We start from the raw sequence: 6,073 nt of genomic DNA, 5'->3' as shown, positions 1-6,073 counted from the left end.
ATTAAAACTCGACTGTACACTGTGTTCGTGTTTTCCCTCCAAAACAACAAGGTCCGTTGGAGCAGCCTTTCAACGCCTCTCTCTGTCTCTCGCTAGCAAAGTTGACCCAGACAACAAAGTAAAGCTAGTTTTCGGCTACGAGGCCGACACAGAACCCGATATATTAGCCAGAGGTCCCTTTAGGGTTTTATGCCTTTACAGTTCGGAGCCGCGGACCTGTTTTATATAAGAATAGTTTTCTATATGAGATTGCTGCAAAAAGTGCAGCCTTACCTAATGTCCACCCTACTGTTACTCATTTTAAATTAAGATTTAAAAATCTAGTTGGTATTACTATGGCGAATAACCTTCAGCAAAAGTAATAAATTACACAGCAATAGTACATTCATGTAGTTGTAAAAAGTATGATAGCATATTAAGTAATCCAAAGTATTCAGAATACGTTACTCTCATTGAGTAATGTAATGGAATACGTTACAAAATACATTTTGGGGCATGTATTCTGTAGTGGAATACACTCATTCCCCAGTGCAAATGGAAACACTGCAAAAGCGAACCAAATGTTCCTCAAGGTAAATGAAATGGTATATTCTTGAGTGGAACAGTCGGTTTATCTAATTTCAACCCATGTAAGCTGGTTTTCAGTTACTGAAGACAAAACTGAACAGAGTATCTCAAGGGAGGAAACGCAGTATTTGGTGATGTTCATTCGTTCCACATTTTAGTCACTGATTTCAAAATATTTCAAAGTATTTTCCTCTTAAATTTGTTATAAATATTAAGAACAATTTCTCTGTTTAAAACTATTAGTTTGTCTAAATGTTTCGGAGCTTTTAAAAATGGAAGACAGTGTATAAAAACATTTGTAATTCCTAAAAAGTACATTTAAAACCTTTGTTAAACCCCTTATTAAAGCTGGAAGTCGCACTTCATTCGCAGCCTAATATTTTCAAAATCTTCTGCAGTGATGCACAATGGAAAAATGAAAGAGAAAAAAGTGAGTTTCATGAAAAGGAGATGTATCTCTTTGTGGATGTATCCTGACTGAAACAGACCAGCCATAACCACGCAGAACAGTGGCTTCAAAATTATTTCAAATCAAAAAATGGAACACATGAATGTAAGAAGACACTCAGAAAATCTAACTTCAGCTTCCTTTTATTGTATTGAAATTCGAGAGCTAGGAAAGTGGAACAAAGGCTTCAAAATAAACAGTGCAACTAATGTATGCATAAATCACTAATATAAAGCCATACCAATATGTTGCCATAGTTACCACTGGTGAGTCTCAAGCTTATCAAGCTTCTGCTTTTGTGCCGTAATGTTCTGTTTTCTAAAATTTACCTTTGTTTTTCTTTGTATTACTCAATATGCATGACAAGACAAAAAATACAAAACAAACAAAAAAAACCTTTGACCTGAGGATTGAAAGTACTGATTGGTTGGTGAGTACAGGTCTTATGTGCAAACTGACCATTTATGTATCTATCATGAAAATACGTGTGTAAAATAATAAACTGTGCCAAAAGAGACCTTTGAGCATCGCTTCATGGTCAAAAAGTATCTGAATAAAATAGTTTTCTGGCATAGCACACAAATTGCAATGAAGGCCAATCTTGAAAACAAAGTTTTGGATGTTTTCCGAGGTCATCCATGCAATTTACAACCACATCTTCCCTGGTGGTGTGACTGCAGTTTGAGGTTGCTGGCCTGGTCAACGGGAGAAGTTCAGCATTTACGTCATGAATCCTTCTCACAAGGACACCTGTTGGCTTGGAGCGATAAGAGGCAGCTGTTTGCCAGTGCTCTATCAGCAACACTGCAAGGCAGCATTGAGAAGAGAGGGAGGCACTGGGCCTACTGCCAAATATTTTACAGATATGAAAGCAATTCACTCACACACATCCACACAGAATCCACAGAGACCTCACCAGTGTAACTCATATCATAAGATGAGAGACAGATGGAGCCCCCCTCTAATATGAGATTATGAAGTTCCCACATCCCAAAGAGACAACTTAGAAGAAAGAATATGAAAATCCCTGAAAATAAAGGCAGTTTTGAGGCTTTGAGTAAATTGCTGGAATTAAAACTAATTAAACATAATAAAATCAATGCACAGAGACAACATTTTCTGGCATCTACTATGACCCAGTGTTTTAATGATGCATAAAATAATTCAAACTAAATACACAGACAAGATAACTGCAATGGTTGGGATTGATATCATTGATGCTCTTTCGAAATATGTAAAAATGTACTAAGACATGCAATGTTGATATACATGGTTACTATACAACAACTCCCAGTGAAATAGGTGCTGGTAAAGATGAATTGACTGAAAAAAAAAATGAGTCAATGAGTCAATGAAAGGCTGAGTGATGAAATAAAATACGTTTCCACTGAATTTAAACATACAGTGTTCACCATTAAAAAAAAAATTTTTTTTAAAAAAGACCTGTCTATAGTCTTGATCCAGAATTGGGAATTTTCTGTACTTCTGCATTAAAATCATCTAAAGCTTGTCAGATTTTAACACAAGTTCCAGATGTAGAATAATAAAGCCCAGAAGAACAAATGAAAGTGAAGCATTGCATTCTTTAATTTACTTTTTTCCAAATGCATTTGCTTTTAACTCTGTAGGAAACTGACATCTTTCTTATTAATTGTATTGTATTTTTAATAATTTTATTGTATTTTTAATTTTGCTAGTAGTTTTGATCTGTGTTGGTCTGCCTGGTGTGTTCTTAAAGTGCTATTCAAATAAACGATGATGGTGATGATGATGAAATGAAATAATCTCATATTGCATATCACTTAAGCCAGGTCCACTGCATGTGCTCATGCATAGTTATGGTTAATTGCATTTTGCACTTAAAAATATGCATTGTAATGTAAACTATCTGTGGACTAGTCAGTGGTGATTAGTGGTCACAGAAAACTGGCAGGCACAGGAACTTCCACGCCAACCCTTGGGGTCACTGTCTGATGATGGAATTTATGTCATAGGGAGTGGTCTCGCCATCTCGTGGACACGGAAAGTGTTAAGGAGCAAAGTACTATTTGTAAACCTTTCAGTATCTGGGGTTAATCTGCATGCAAATAGGTTTGGATGGGTTCTAGCCCAATTCTCCAAAATTGCAAGATGTTCTTTGGTCCCATCTTTCCAGCAAACACTATTAAAGCGGACAAGGCTTCCGGCTTTTGATCTTTAGAGAACTGCAGACAGGCATTAGAGATCTTTTTGGAGAGCAGATTTTTCCTCCCATCTCTGTCATAAACACCATTGTTGTTCTAGTTGTGGATTCAAAAACCATCAACAGCACCATTACTTAAGTTGAGAGTGGATTAAGTTGATAAAAGCTGCCCTACTTTTGTGACCTCCTCTTGCATACCGTTATGTTTAGGGATGCACCGATACCGATACTGGTATCGGGTATCGGGGCCGATACTGTAAAATGTATGTGTACTCATACTCGTAAAAGTTAACCGATACCATGAACCGATACCAACTTATTTCATTAATCAGAGGGTGGCTTGTCATTTCTGTTGTAGTTTTTTAGATTGGCCACTAGGGGGACATCCCGCGCTAAACAGGCACAGGTTTAGGCGAGTGAGACTGGCGGCTCCAGATAAAAAAGAGAAACTGGAGGCTGCTATAGCTAGGCTAAACAAAATGTCAGCAGTGTGGACCGGAACAGCCAACTTTAACTCAGGTTTTGGAAAAGCGATGAAAAATGTCAAGAGAAAATCCACAGGCAGTTAAAATAACAGAGGCTCTGACTCATTTTATCGCTCTGGATGACCAGCCAATGCCGGTCGTGGAAAACATAGGATTGCACCGTCTTTTCAGCATACTTGAGCTGCGATATGAAATATAATAAATAAACAGAAGTGTTTATTTATTATTCTGAAAGCTCAGGACAGTGCCAATAGTTCAGTGATATTTTGCTAAATTACAATGTGGAGACTCCGCAATAATTTAACAGAAGTGCTTATTTTTCACTTGAAATTTTTTTGTGGTCATTTTTATTAAGATTTTATTTTTATCGGCAGAGAATAAAATAAAACCTTTCTGCATTTGTGTGTGTGTGGTAGAAGTATCGGTTTTTGTACTCTGTATTGGCAAGTACTCAGATCCAAGTATCGGTATTGTATTGGTTTGAAAAAATTGGTATCGTTGCATCCCTAGTTATGTTCAAATCATCTTTGTTGATTGGACCACTTGTGGTTTATCAGCGTGACATTTGTCCTTACAAGGCAGCTATAATCCTTGTGTTTCAGGGACACATTTTAGTGCTCTGGCCAAAATGAGCTTCGAATTTTTTTTTTTACATTCTCTCTAGTCCATTAAAACTTAAACCACCTCTCAAGCATCCCATAGCTATACGCCTTGCCAATTATCCCCAAGGGCTTGCGTCACTTTAACTGCATGAGCCAACTTAATCCCAATAAGAAGAGATCATTTGGAAGACTTCAACCTGATTTATTAAGAGACTGAATTGGGCTGATGAACCAGTGAACATAACAGATATGGGAGGGTAATAATGGTCTGCAGTTCTCTCCATTTTCATTATTTTCCTTACAAAACAGTATTTTATGCCATTTCTATTTTTTTTATACACTTTTAGAAGTTGTGTCAAAATTAGACAATTTTCTAGGTCTGGTTCTAAAAGACTGACAAACTTTAAAGTACAACATTATAAATTAAAGTTAAAATGAGAGCTCTTTAAGTAATTCACAAAAACATGCTACCTAACTACTGGCAAAAGCCACATTTTCTCAGAAGACATTATGGATAGCCAAATGAATGGACTACAGAAGACACTGAGAAGACCCTCAGTCACAAATCATGTTTGTGTGAAGGTATCGCACCTTGGTTGCAAGCTATTAGCCATACAAGAAGAATGAAGAAAACAGCAGGGACTGAAGAAACCTATTATTTGTGTATTCTTCATTGTTGTTAATGCATACATGCATGCACTGAATAGAACTCAACAAAATTAGAAACATACTGTATTATGCTCTTGTGCATGAGCCATAGTCCAGATATGGCTGTGCAGAAAACCCCCCAACATTTATATAAATACAAACAAGTAGACACTCTTTCAAGAGATTAACTTGTGTTTTGTCTCTTGCACAGAAAAAAACAAAAACAAAATTTTACATAGATATGATCGCAAGTCAGTTGTTATGCAAACTGATAGGGAATTGGCCTTTATTTCTAAGAGAATGTGTTCAGGAATGAATGAACCTGTAAATTAACAAAAACAAAAACAAAAACAAAAAAAAAAATCCAGCGGTGCCTGACATGACATGTACGATCTCACTTTTCAGTCTCTATGACATCTAATTACATTTCATCTGACTTTATAGTGCAGAATTTCCACAGTGACAGCAGAGGCCTTCAGATGCATTATCTTATGTAAAATTGTATAATCTTATATTTAATCTTATAATAAAGTCTTATAGTAAAGAAGATTTGGAGCGACACGAGAACTAGTAAATCTATATTTTTATATTGTAACGTTTTACAGTTTAGTTTATGCATTTCTACACTAAAATATATGCATCAGGCTTATTAGAACATTATTAAGCCATGGACATATATATATATATATATATATATATATATATATATATATATATATATATATATATATATATACATCTTTTCACATTATCTGTGTGACACAGGCCAAACTGTGATGTTTAGGTGACTGAGTGAGCATTCGCAAAACTGCAGCTCTTGTGGGGTGTTCCCAGTCTTTGCCCTCCCAGGAGTGAAGGCTGGCCCATATGGTCTGACCCAACAGACAGAGGATTGCAAGATGATGAGGGGAAACCTCGGGTCCTGCCATACGTGTGGATGTTACTTTGACATGTGTAAGCATTGTTGCAGACAATGTACACCCTTTCGTGGAAATGGTATACCCTGATGGCTTTGGCCTCTTTCAGCAGGATAATGCAACCTGTCACAAAGCAAGTTCCGGAATGGTTTGAGGATCACAGCAACAAGTTTGAGGTGTTAACTTGGCCTCCAAATTTTCCAACTTTCAATTCAGTTGAGCAT

Source organism: Neolamprologus multifasciatus, chromosome 8, assembly GCF_963576455.1.
Source record: "Neolamprologus multifasciatus chromosome 8, fNeoMul1.2, whole genome shotgun sequence".
In the NCBI taxonomy this organism is placed as follows: Eukaryota; Metazoa; Chordata; class Actinopteri; order Cichliformes; family Cichlidae; genus Neolamprologus; species Neolamprologus multifasciatus.
This window is presented reverse-complemented; position numbering follows the sequence as displayed.